We start from the raw sequence: 13,946 nt of genomic DNA, 5'->3' as shown, positions 1-13,946 counted from the left end.
GGGTTCTGTAAATACATGCAGTCAAAACACAGACTTCTGGTCCTCCAGCTCAACAGAAAGACCACCATGTACACCAAACAGAGGTCCCTCTAAATCAGTCCCACATTCACCAATCCAACAAACTGGTGGCAGACTCTGTTCCAGAGAGATTTCCTACCCAGGAGGTTGGACAATCCAGTCAATATCTTGGGCATTGAATAAATCACACGTAAATTGTCCACAAATCCCTGTTTGCCTTTGCTTCAGATGCTTCAGCCAATGACATTGGGTCCTTTCGTGTCACTCACAGTAGGTCTGAACCAGGTGTTTTGTTCACGTATAAACATGAAATATAATGTTTAGGAACCTAAATAATGGGTGAGCATTAGGCCTATACTGGACCATCAAGCCAATATCTTATCAGGTCCAAGGTAGACTTTCATGTCCACCACATTGATCATGTCTTCCTTTTGACTCATTAGTGACTATTACAGTTTTTCTTGATTGGTTTGGCTCATTTCTTGAAACTGAGATGACATTCTCAAAACAACATGGACAAGTCTGGAAACTCCTTGGCAATTGTTCATGTAACCCATATAAATTTCTGCACAACAATCACACACTGATTTTTACTTATTTCCCTCTCTCATCCATTCACTTATAATGGATAGTCCCTTAATGTTACATTAAGGCTGCGTTATTGGCAGACACTCCCTTAGACTCCCCTCCCCCATCACGAGATTGATCCGTTTTTCCCACGCTCTGACACGGAGATGAGGAGATAAAAACGACAAGATGTCGTGTTAATTTTACACCACACACTGAATATCAAAAGAAAGAAAACACAAACACAGTTTGTTTCTGAGAAGTTGCAATTTCTTCAACTATTGAGTTTTGATTTGAAGATATCCTGGTGAGTTCTAAGCTAATCGACTACATTGTTCATTAAAAAAGAAATACCTATCTATTCTGTTCAGAATACCTAGGAGATGAGAACATGTTTTTGATTTTTTTTACGCATACTTTGAAAGTCTGGTGTTATTACAATGTAATGTGTATGATGGTGAAATACAACTTAGCTATGCTAGTCACTTAGCTAAGTTCTAGCTCGGAAAGCTAGCAGATGTAGCCTATTTGAAGAAAAAGAATGAAAATATATTCAATGTACATGGTTGCTGTATATCAATGTTATGAGGTACTGAAGAGGTATATGGAAGATTACTTGACTGTAACAATGGATAAAGTGCAGAGATTTTGAAATGTAACTTTATCGCTTTGCACGTGTGTGTGCAGGCTGGTTTTTAAATATGCCCCATTCCAGTTCTGTTCGCCCTTGAGGATTCCACTGTCGTCACTGCCACGTTGTCCTCGGTCTTCTGTGGACTGCCAACACAAAAGTGGTAGGACTGGACAATTGTGAACTTTTTAAGTGTCGTATCACAGAACTATTTTTCTTTCCACACACACTGTAAAAAAGAAAAAGTTGAGAAAACTCAAAATTTCAAGGCAACTTACTGCACTCGATTTTTGAGTTTTGATCCCAACTCAAACTCTTAAGTTTTTAAGAAATTCACTCAGTTAAGCCAACTTATTATTTCTTGTTCCAATTATTTATTTTTCACAGGTATATAAACTTCAGATTTTAAGTATTGCCTACAAATAATTCCAAATGATTCAAGTTATGCTAACTTACTATATCTTGTTCAGATAATTTACAGGCATGAAAATCTGTCACCTTTCGGCGAAATTCGCCGTTTTGAAGTTGAAAAGGGTGACCTATGTGAATCGTGTAGATCCGATGAGTTTTTTGTTTGGGGGGCGGGGGGGGGGGGGGGGGGGGGGGTCGGGAGATTATATTTTAATTATCATATTGACTTAATTAGCAAACAGAGCACTTCCGAAATTGGCTATTTCAATGACAGTGGCCAGCAGTTTCCGCCCAGAACCTTCATAGAGGCCAAATAGCGTTTCAATCATACCAACGTTCTTCATTCATGTTATTCATTTACTGCTAAGCGGGACGAGAAGCAGGACCTAGTGCTACACCGCGGACAAGGCAGAAGAGCGTACATTTACCACTACATTTATCAGATTGTACATTTACCACTACATTTACCAGATCGTACATTTACCACTACATTTACCAGATCGTACATTTACCACATCGTACATTTATCAATACATTTACCAGATCGTACATTTACCACTACGTTTACCACATCGTACATTTACCACTACATTTACCAGATCGTACATTTTTAATTGGGTGGATTTAATTGGGTTATTAATGGTTTCAATCGTTTTCATATTTTGCGGTAAAACAAAGTTACTGCCGTTCGCTACAGCGTTGAACACTGTCAGATCTAACCACAAGCTCTTGTGATAATAGGCCCATCTATCTACCTATTTAAGTTTGCGTCAACCCCGTGTAGTTAACGGTGACATAAAATAAGAAACAAGATTTTTTTCTAGTGTGTCTGTAGTTGTAACTGGTGAATCCAGTGACGTGTGAGGATCACATTCGCACCAGGGCTGAAAAGGTTGAAGATGAAGTTGTAAACTCTTGTCGTTTGAGTCTACCCTGTGCTTTAGCTCATGTTAGAAAATAAAAACACGTAAACCTGGTATTTTTACAATAATTTTCGCCGCTGATGTATGTATTGGTTCATTAAGATGTAATGGTTTTGACTGAGCCATCCGGAATGGCGAAAGCGGCTTCTTGCATTTACGGATTGCGTTTACATTGAATCCATTGACATGACAGTCAAAAAAAATTTTTTTAATGGATTTTACTATATTTTACGGAGCCCGTAAGGTGACATCATGTAAAAAATAAATAAATAACGCGTGGCCACGACTTATTAATGCGTGGGAACGAGATAATAACGTCGCCTTTCACACGCGGCAACAAAGTTAATTTTTTCACAGCAAAGCAAGCAGATCCCAGGGATGATCGCGAACTGACTGCCCAAGGAAGGTAAACCTGGCTTTATATAAAGTAATACTTAATTATTTTGTTCGCACGCGTTAGTAAGTCGTTCGCATGCGTTGGTAAGTCGTGGCCACGCGTTATTATATTTTTTACATGACGTCACCTTACGAGCTCCGTAATATTTGGCATCACCTGTCGCTGTATCCCCGTACACCAGCAGCCACACCCAAACCACCCCCCCCCCCCCCCCCCCCCCCCCCCGTCGCAGTATACCCATGACGTCACATGTCAACGCCCCGTCGCCGTATCCCCATGACGTCACATGCCCCGCCCCCCGGTCTTCTCACCTTTTTAACCCCTGACCCATTTTCATGCCTGATTTATCTTGCCCATGTATATGAACCTCAAAATGTAAGTTACATACTAGGAGTTCCAAGTTTTTTAAAGTTGTGCTAACTTATTATATTGTGGCGTGGTGTGGGAGAAAAAGGCCACAGACAGGTCCATTCTTATCAAGAACAGAGGTTTTATTCTCACCTCGCAAGAAAATTGGCACTCACAGGCACAATTAGATCAAACTCGAGGCCTTAACTAACTTGGCCTTACACATGAAATTATAGCGGGAGGTCATGAAGATGACAACGTTACACATACATGGAGGGGAAACTCGGATAATGCACATGTACATAAAAAAATGGACCGGGGTGACTTAACGAATAACACAATTAATAATCAATAATATATAACACTATACAGACATAAACACCACATAATACGCATAACAGGGCCGGAGCCGCAAGGACTCATGGGTAATGACGTCACCCCGACGCTACAATATCTTGTTCAGATAATGTATATTTCCATACCTGTCAAGTGTCCCGTTTTGGCCGGGAAAGTCCCGTATTTTACCGCTCTGTCCCGGTGTCATCCCGTATTTTTATTTTCCAGTATTTTCCCGTATTTTCAGTTTTCAATTGTTATTTTTTTTAAAGCATTCATGTGCCGCTCCAAACAGAATTCTGTCACTAGCCTCGCGAGAACTGCTACCCAGACTACTGCAGGTGGCAGTTCTCGCGAGGCTAGTGACAGAATTCTGTTTGGCGCGGCACATGAATGCTTTTTAAAAAAATAACAATTGAAAACTCGCGGGTTTAGTCACATTTGTAGTTCAAAACATATTTGGGGTGTTTTTTCTTCACTTTTTGCCACTCCAAAGATGTTTTTGTCTCTCCTACAGCCTCGATTGCAGCTATATGCAAATAACCGATTATGCAAATTATGCGATACGCGATTACGTCAGATACGGGAAATGTCTCGTATTATTAAATACAAAACTTGACTGGTATGTATTTCACATGTACATAAATCTCTAAATTCAATACTAAGAATAGATAACTGAAGTTGGGTCATTTAAGACAAATGACAAAACACATTTGGACGTTAATATTCAATTCAGAGTAGCGTATGTCGTTGCTTGCTGCAGGTGAAATCCATTTCAAGTTGTCCGGAGTCGAAATCGCAAACCCCGCCCCGTTCTCAACTAAGGAGTCAAATTGAGCATGCGCAGAGGAGTTGGCCTGGCCTTAACTAGGGTTCAACTACAATTTGTATGTTTTGACAATGCAGGTTGTAAGGTCAGATCAACTTTTAACAAGAAACTCAATAAAGTAAGCCGATCTAATTACTTTGTTATATTTTATGGTGCAATTAATTATTGTTGGCTCAGCTAAACTAAAAATCATAGTAAGGTGAGCAATTTTAAGTTCTGTTTTTTACAGTGCACACACACACACCCACCTTATTTTTTTTTCCTGACTCAACATTTTTTTTTTCACACAACTTTTTTTCCTTTGAGATCTCAAGTAGAGGGACTGATTTTTTTTTCTTTTTGGGGTTGTTTTAAGTACAATTGAGGTTCTTGATCTGTGGATTTATGAAGCCTTGTAATAGTATTGATATTCCACATACTTGTATAGACTGTTAATGATCTGCTTGTTATTTCATATTATAGTCAGACTGTATGTTAAGTGAACTTCAATTACCTGTATTTTTCATCCTGCAACACAATATACTTTTTCTATAGATTCATTAGTGTACACTGTAAAACCCAACAAGTTCACTGAACTCAAAAGTTTTGTTGTAACCGATTACCTAAGAAATTTTAAGTTCATGTAATATAATTTTTAAGTACAGTTAACTTAAAAAAAATAAAACTTTAAATAAAATATATAAGTTTAGGAAAATCTTAATTTTTAAGATATACTTAACCATTTTTTTTTTTTACATTTTAATGGCATTTGGCAGACGCTTGTATCCAGAGCGACTTACATTTTATCTCATTTTTTTTTTTATACAAGTGAGCAATTGAGGGTTAAGGGTCTTGCTCAGGGGCATCTCAGTCATTCCTTCAGGTCTGGGAATCGAACCCACAACCTTCCAGTCACAAAACCTTCCCTAACCGCCAGGCCATGACGCGCCACCATTGTGACCACTGTAAAAAGTAAATCCGGGACACCGGGCATGTTGGTGACGTCAGACGCTGCGTGACTTTGGTTACTCACTACTTATAATGTTAGTGACAGTCATTACTCAAAAATAAGTACTCATTTAAACGTAAAACATAACAAAAAGTTAAGACAGCGCAAAACCTTAATGCTGGGTTAACTAAATAACAAGATTTGAGTGTAGTTTTTCCGCACCAGCCGCACTGTCCACCATGTTTGTTCAAAAATCACAGTATGCTAATTAGATGGTTTTAACCAATAGGCATGCAGGAGCGCATGGCGTCAGACGCTTGGCAAATATTAAATGAAAAACAATGAGTTTAGTGATTGTCTTCACTTAAAAATGTTGAGCTTATTGAGATTAAAACTTGAATATCGTTGTATGAACTTTAATGTTTTAAGCTGTTTGAACTGTTTTGCAAGTTTTGCTTATAAATAGAATAATTTTTATGAGTTCACCACACTGTCAGGGAATACAGTGTACTTGTGTTATTGTGGGTATGAGCGGCGTAATATATTAATTTATATCTGCTACTGTCGTCCTCCTGTGCGAACCCTATGATAAAGAAAGCAGACCAGTCTTACTAGAGGATATATTAGATATTGTAGACTGCTTAGATAGGCAAAGTTACATTCACAACAGAATAGCTTTTCTCATTGGTTTAGTAGAGTACTTCTCACACAAATAGAGTACATCTCTCACATATAGAGTACATCTCACATATAGAGTACATCTCACACATATAGAGTACCTCTCTCACATATAGAGTACATTTCTCACATATAGAGTTTATTTGATTTAATTTACAGTTTCTCTCAATTGGTTTGGCTCATGTCTTGAAACAAAAATTACTTTCTCGAAACTCTAACATAATTTGGCACAACTGTCTTAAAGATCAGCACAACAAAACAGCTGTCTTGCAATAGCGTATATCTGTCCCAAAACTGATCACTTATCAGGCTTGATAATCTGTCACCTTTCCGCAAAATTTGCCATTTTGAAGTTGAAAAGGGTGACCTACGTGAATCGTGTAGATCCGAGGACTTTTTTGTTGGGGGGCTGAGGGGGGTCGGGAGATTATACTGTATGTATATATTTTAATTATCATATTGACAATTTCAATGACAGAGTGGCCAGCAATATCCGCCCAGAACCATCATAGAGGCCAAATTGCGTTTCAATCATACCAACGTTCTTCATTCATGTTATTCATTTACTGCTAAGCGCGGGATGAGAAGCAGGACCTAGTGCTATCTACGCCGGGGACAAGGCAGAAGAGCGTACATTTACTGTAACGGTGGCGCCGGAGAGAAGGACGAGACACGAATCCAACGTGGCAGCAAACGTTACGTTTAATATCAAACACAAACAGTGCGGAAAGCGCACGTAGAAACATACAGACACACGTAAACGTGTATGACTCAGACAACGATGAGCACAGGACACTGTGCGAACACACATTAAATAGACAAACCCCATAAACCCCAAGTGATGACGAGACGAGCCACAGGTGAGACGAATAATCACAAAACGTAACCACACCCACAGGGATCCACAGACGCAGACGAGTAGACGCAGACGACGTAAACACACGCCCAAAAAGGAGGGGCCGGGGTCCTCAACGTGACAGACGCCCCCACCAAGGGCACTACCCGTCCCGGGGTGCCAACCGGACCAAGTGCCCCGAACCCACGTCGATGGGCGGTTCCGACGCGCTCGGTCCTGCACCTGGGAGATGACCGCCCTCGGTGTAGAGTCCACCACAAACTGCCTAGAACACCCTCCCTGGGAAGACCGGGGAAAACACGTTAGACAGACACACTGGGACCTGTACAAACACACAAACAGGGACATTTACACATAGAGGAACAAAAGGGAAAAGGGGGTTAGGCAGACATACGGGAAGAAACACAAACACCGGAACAGACAAACATGAAACAGGCGCCAAGCTACGCGCGACCAGTGGAGAGAGACCGGGAGCTGCTGGTGCTGCAGTGGGCGGTCCTCCTCCTGCCCTCGCTGCAAACCCTCCAACGGGTGCAGTGCGGTTGGCGGACGCGTCGGGTGCAGCGTGGCTGGCGGACGCGTCGGGTGCAGCGTAGCTGAAGGACAATCCAGGCGGGCCGCATGGGAGTCCCCTGTCGGTCTCCATCTGCCCCTCCTCCTCTCCCAGGCTCCATTTCATGGACTCTGCCAGGCTCTCACCCCGGGAGTAGTCCATGGTGCTGGCCTCGGACGGTCTGGAGGACGCGCCCTTCTCAGGAGTCCTCCTTCCCTTCACGGTCCCCGCAGAGAGCTCCGAGGGGAGAGGACTCTCTTCTTCCTCCTCCGTGTAGGACCCCTCCTCCTCCGTGTAGGACTCCTCATCTTCCTCCTCTCCCCACCGTAGTCCACGGCAGGAGCGGAGCACATGGACGGAAGTTAATCCTCTTCCTCCTCCTCCTCCCCACCATAGTCCACGGTGGGAGCGGAGCACATGGACGGAAGGTAATACTCTTCCTCGGAATCCTCGGAGTCCTCCTCCCCGAATTCGCCCTCCAGGGTTGTGTCCATGGCGCCGATCACGACCACACTCAGAGGCGAGAGCTCGCGGGAAGGAGAGGGGTGTCGCTCTCTCCAGATCCTCACCACCCCCTCGCGGAGTGTCTTCGCCACCTCGGGGACGTTGCACTCCCGCGCCGAAGCCAGCTGGAACGCACACACCGGGTCTCACTCCATTTCTTCAAGCGAAACCTCGGCTTCGCGGTGCGGGGTTGAGGAAGAAGCACGGTGGTGCCGCTTGCTGGGGCGCTTGCCCTTCTTCGGCCGAGTGGCATAGCCGGGCATGGTGTTTCAGACGGCTCGCCGTTCTGTAACGGTGGCACCGGAGAGAAGGACGAGACACAAATCCAACGTGGCAGCAAACGTTACGTTTAATATCAAACACAAACAGCGCGGAAAGCGCACGTACATACAGACACACGTAAACGTGTATAACTCAGACAACGACGAGCACAAGACACTGCGAATGCACATTAAATAGACAAACCCCATAAACCCCAAGTGATGACGACATGAGCCACAGGTGAGACGAATAATCACAAGACGTAACCGCACCCACAGGGATCCACAGATGCAGACGACGTAAACACACGCCCAAAAGGGAGGGGCTAGGGTCCTCAAAGTGACATTTACCACTACATTTACCAGATCGTACATTTCCCAGTGGATTTAATAGGGTTATTAATGGTTTCAATTGTTTTCATATTTTGAGGTAAAACAAAGTTATTGCCGTTTGCTACAGTGTTGAACACAAAGCCACAAGCTCTTGTGATAAATAGGTAGATAGAAAGGCCTATTAAGTTCGCGTCAACTCTATGTAGTTAACGGTGACATAAAATAAGAAACAAGATTTTTTCTAGTGTGTCTGTAGTTGTAACTGGTGAATCCAGGGATGTGTGAGGATAAAATTCGCGCCAGAGCTGAAAAGGTTGAAGATGAAGTTGTAAACTATTGTCGTTTGAGTCTACCCTGTGCTTTAGCCCATGTTAGAAAATAAAAACACGTGAACCCTGGTATTTTTTACACTCATTTTCGCCGCTGATGTTATTTATTGGTTCATTAAGACGTAATGGTTTTGACTGAGCCTGGAATGGCGAACGCGGCCATCTGGAATGGCGAACGCGGCTTCTCGCATTTACGGATCTGGCTCCATACATTGAATCTGTTACGGAACAGCTCCGGACCCTTCCCTGTGGGCGTGCTGCTATGTTGTCTGCGTGTCGTTATGTCCATGTTTGTACTTCCGTGGGCGTGGGTTGTCTGTGTGCGTGTTCGTTTGTTACACCTGTGCCTTGTCTCGAGAGTCATGAGGGTCTGTGTTGGTCGTCTATTTAACGTGTGTTCGCGCAGTGTCCTGTGCTCGTCTTTGTCTGAGTGTCAGTACGTTAGTGTTTATGTGTTTAATGTTTTGGCAGGCCCGTTGACAGTCTTGCTGAGGCCCGGGACAAGAAAGTTTCATGTGCCCCCCCCGCTTACGTCATTTGAATTTTCTCTGTAGCAGACAATACTTGTGTTAGGTCATATAGTATATAATATAGCCACACATCAGCTGTTTCTGACTGGTTTATACTTGACGTGTCGTGAGTGGCACGAGGGCACGCCGCGCCTCAGCGCAATGAACAAAGTCACGTTTGCAGGGTTCATACACCTTTATAAGGTGGAATTAAAGCACTTGTACGTCACTTTAAAGGTCCATTTCAATATTTCCCTGAACGCTAAACTTAATTAAGTTAAATATTTATACATATACTCGAAATAATTCGCTTTTTATTTACATTATTTAATGGTTGTTTATTTTTCAAAACGCCCAATATTAATGTCTTCACATTCTCTCATGTTTCGTCCTGGAATTACATTTGTTGTGAAACGAAGTAGTACTTTAGCCTAAATTCCAGCACTTTTCAAACCTGGAACACAATGCATTAAAATACATTAAAATTCGTCAGGTAAATGTTTTTTCTTTCTTTTCTGCCTCCAGATTTCTGTTTACTTTAACTATCCACCACTGTATTTCCCGCTGTTGGGCGGGTACCAGCTGGTCGATGCTGGATCAAACCATTTTTCAGTGGGAGGCGGGGGTATATGCACTTAATGGAAAATATGCAGATAGGTAAAAAACATATTTTTGAGTACAAAATTTTATATTAATGAAAGATTTCAAGATTATTTAAAATTATAGACTTTAAATAAAAAATAAATTGCTGGGCTCTTTGATGGGCCCCCCTGGCCCTGGGGCCCGGGACAACAGACCCGGTTGTCCCCCCCTGTCGACGGGGCTGTGTTTTGGAGTAAAGAACACTCAATAAACGTGGAGCTTGAGTGTGCAAGTGGTTTCCGTGCCTCGTCCTTCCACCCGCACCCACGCGTCACAGAATCCATTGACAAGACAGTCAAAAAAAAATTTTTTTTATGGATTTTACTATATTTTACGGAGCCCGTAAGGTGACATCATGTAAAAAAATTATGACACGTGGCCATGATTTTTTAACGCATGGGAACGAGATACTAATGTCACCTTTCACAGGCGGCAACAAAGTTTATTTTTTCACAGCAAAGCAAGCAGATCCCAGGGATGTTCGCGAACTGACTGCCCAAGGAAGGTAAACCTGGCTTTATATAAAGTAATACTTAATTATCTTGTTCGCACGCATTAATTATCTCGTTCGCCATATCCCCATGACGTCACCTGTCAACGTCCCCCCCCCCCCCCATCCCCATGACGTCACGTCAACCTTTTTTTTTTCTCACCTTTTTAACCCCTGATCCATTTTCATGCCTGACTTATGCTTCAGCACTAAACCGCTTTTTTATTTAAAGTCCGTGCCACCAAAATAGTAAAGACTGGCATGCAAATGCTTTGGCCCATTTCTCAAAACAGACTGGACATCCTCAAGCATTTGATGCTTTTATCAAAATAACCTGAATGATTCAGCACAACACCATGGTTTGCCTTCAGAAGCCAATATCCTTTCCAAAACAATTCACTAATGGGTCAAAACTAAACTGCATTGTCCATTTGGCATTGTGTGAGCACTTCAAGTCAAAATGGTTAGATGTGTTGTCACTATGGCAAAGGACTAACTAACAGAATACAATGGTGTATAAAACTGAAAAAAAGGATTTTATAAAGGTTAATCACACATCAAACTAATAACGCCAAGGAAGTTGAACCCATTTTTATTCACACAAAAATTTACTTGCTAATACTGTAGTGTAAAAAGGAAATGTAAACATAATGCCACTGTAAATAAAGTGGGGGTGTGGTTTCACTTCACTAGTCACTGTCCTCACCCTCCCTCACCTGGCCACCATCCTCAACCTCCTGGCCATCCACACGCTGCCCTCTGTCTGGCCATAGATTTTCATCCACCTCACAACATATAATCTCCTTTGCAATGCAATGAGGGTAGAAATGTCTCAACCACCTCTTACACTGATTCCCTGTAAGGCCTTCACACGCAACATCCATTCCATGGAGCAGGAATCTCTGGTCTTGAGGATGATGGTCATACACTCTCCATCTCCAAGTGTTCTTCACCGGGCAGCTCTTCTCAGCTTGGAAGTAAGAGCTTATTTTAGCCAAACTAGTTAGTTATTTAACGATAATATATTCTTATTCTATTCCATCTTAAATGATGTAGCTGTTACACTTTTATACACTAAACCAGCTAGCTAACTGGTTCTGATTACAATAATAAAATGATAGGTTTGTGGCAAATAAGTTGATAGAAAACCTGCTTTAGAAAACTAAATAGTTAATACGTAACTAATGCATTGTCAGTTACAGTATAAGCTAATATTAAGCTAATAATTGCTTAATATTCATGCATTTAGGCTAGAGATGCATGAGTACCGATACTGGTATCGGGTATTTGCCCGATACCATGTCCATTTACCCGTACTCGTAATCGCAAATGAGGCTCCGATACCAACATCCGATACCTTGTTTCCAGTGGACGTAAACCACGTTATGCTAATGAGCAGACAACTCAACATGTACGTATTTCACGTCCTGTCCCTGGTTTTTTAAGTGAGGAAATGTCCTGGTTTTTAAATTATCTTCATTGGACCATTAAAATGTAAATATACAGGCACTACGGCACTGCGCTGCGTGTGACGTAATCCCTGAGCAAGGTTTGACGCGTCGCGACCGGCGCAAGGGTCCGCGCGCCGAAAATGATGTAATCGCGGTGGCTCCGCGGTGCCTCCGCGGTGCTACTAATATAAGTAAGTGTAAAACATAAAAAATCATGCAGTGCAATACTAAAAACCAGTTTAAACTCTGTGAGTGTACACACTAGTAATATATGATTAAGTTGAACCAAAGTTTGCTATAAATTGATTCAGTTGGCGTCAGGTTGTAGCTACACGTATTGGCTGAAAATCTCCTCAGTTAGTGCCTTTGTGGAACACATTGAAGTTACACAGACCTAATAATTAAGAACAAACAAAAATATATATTATTTATAATAAATAATATTTATATATTATATTTATTTATAATAAATTATTTTAGTTATCATTGTCATTGATCCTCAGCATGAGGAGTTCACTGCTAACAGAACACGGCATCAACCAACACTGCAGCAAACGCTAGCTAGACGAGAGAAAATGTAAAAATACTGAAAAATTAGTTTTGTGTTGACATGGTGATTAGTGATTGTTTAGGTAAAAATGTTCATGTTCAAATAAATTATAGGCCATGCACTGTTTTATGTTGGTTTTGTATTGATTTCATTGCACTATTTTACATTACTAACTATTACATAATGCTCCTGACTGCTTAATTCTATGTAAGTATCGGTATCGGTATCGGCAAGTACAAAAATACACGTACTCGTACTCGGTTGGAAAAAAATGGTATTTATGCATCCCTAATTTAGGCATCTTTCTAAACTATTTAAAATTAGGTAGATATTGCAAAATGTTTGATTACACTCGAAGCGTTTGTGTAGAACACTGAGGTTAAAATGTTGTATTTTCCTGAATTATAAAGCATCTTAATGCCATAATTTGTTTTTGTTTGTTTTTTGACAGGACTATTGTTCTGGACTTGGGGCTTGCGGACAAAGTAACGCCCCAACAAGCCAGAAAAAAATGGGACAACTTAAAAAAGAAGTACAAAGTAAGTAGAATAATGAATAATGTATGTATTTTATAGATTTTTATGTATTGATTTAAGTGTAGTTCAGATATGTAAATAATTGTTTATGTTGTAAAATAATTCAGTTAGAGAGGATAGCAGATTGAGGTTGGATTACAGGTTTAAATTTATTTTAGGAGCTTAAGTGTCCGCCTTCAGGGAGTGGGACATACAATGGGGAAGCCACTGCAGCTACGTGGCCCTGGTTCAGCCTCATGGATGAGGCTCTTGGCAGTCGACCATCGGTCACACCACCTTTGTTAGTAGCCTCATCTAATGAGGAGGAACCAGGGCCATCTTCTGTTGTGGCTTCCCGGTTGTCTGAGGAGAGAGGAAGGAAGCGGCAGGGAACACTTCTTGACCTCCTGCGAGAGGACATGGAGAGAGAAGAGAGGAGAGAGAGGGCAGAGCAGGAGCGGTCAGATCGCTTGTATAACTTTCTAGAAAAGCTAGTTAACAAAATTAACTAATTTATTTGTAAAATAAAATTTTTTTGAATTTAAGAACTGGCATTTATGTGTGCTTTTTTTTAAAAGCAGTCATGGAAAACTAACTAATGCATGCCTTGCAGGTATACTATTGTGATGTTCGTGGGTCAGCGAAGGACGAGACACGGAATCCTTGTTTACGACTGACGTCACTTTTATTTCACTAAACATATAGCGCGAAAAGCACACGGAGAACGTGTAACACTCACACGGAAATGTGTAGACTTAGACAACGACGAGCACAGGACACTGCGCGAGCGCACATTAAATAGACAAACCACATTAGCCCCACGTGATTATGAGACGAGTCACAGGTGAGACGAATTATGACAAGACATAACCATAACCACTTAGTTCC

At 41.7% G+C, this 13,946-nt stretch overlaps 1 long non-coding RNA gene across 1 annotated transcript; it reads left to right on the top strand.

The window, feature by feature from the left end:
- Window positions 1-733: 733 nt before the first annotated feature.
- LOC143522493 (uncharacterized) lies at window positions 734-13,512 on the top strand. Its single transcript, XR_013133021.1, has 4 exons — window positions 734-892; window positions 1,273-1,379; window positions 12,995-13,082; window positions 13,238-13,512. It is a non-coding gene; the product is annotated as an uncharacterized LOC143522493 (long non-coding RNA).
- The last annotated feature ends 434 nt before the right edge of the window (window positions 13,513-13,946 follow it).

The sequence above is a fragment of the Brachyhypopomus gauderio genome, chromosome 9 (genome assembly GCF_052324685.1).
Source record: "Brachyhypopomus gauderio isolate BG-103 chromosome 9, BGAUD_0.2, whole genome shotgun sequence".
Lineage (NCBI taxonomy): Eukaryota > Metazoa > Chordata > Actinopteri > Gymnotiformes > Hypopomidae > Brachyhypopomus > Brachyhypopomus gauderio.
This window is presented reverse-complemented; position numbering and strand designations above follow the sequence as displayed.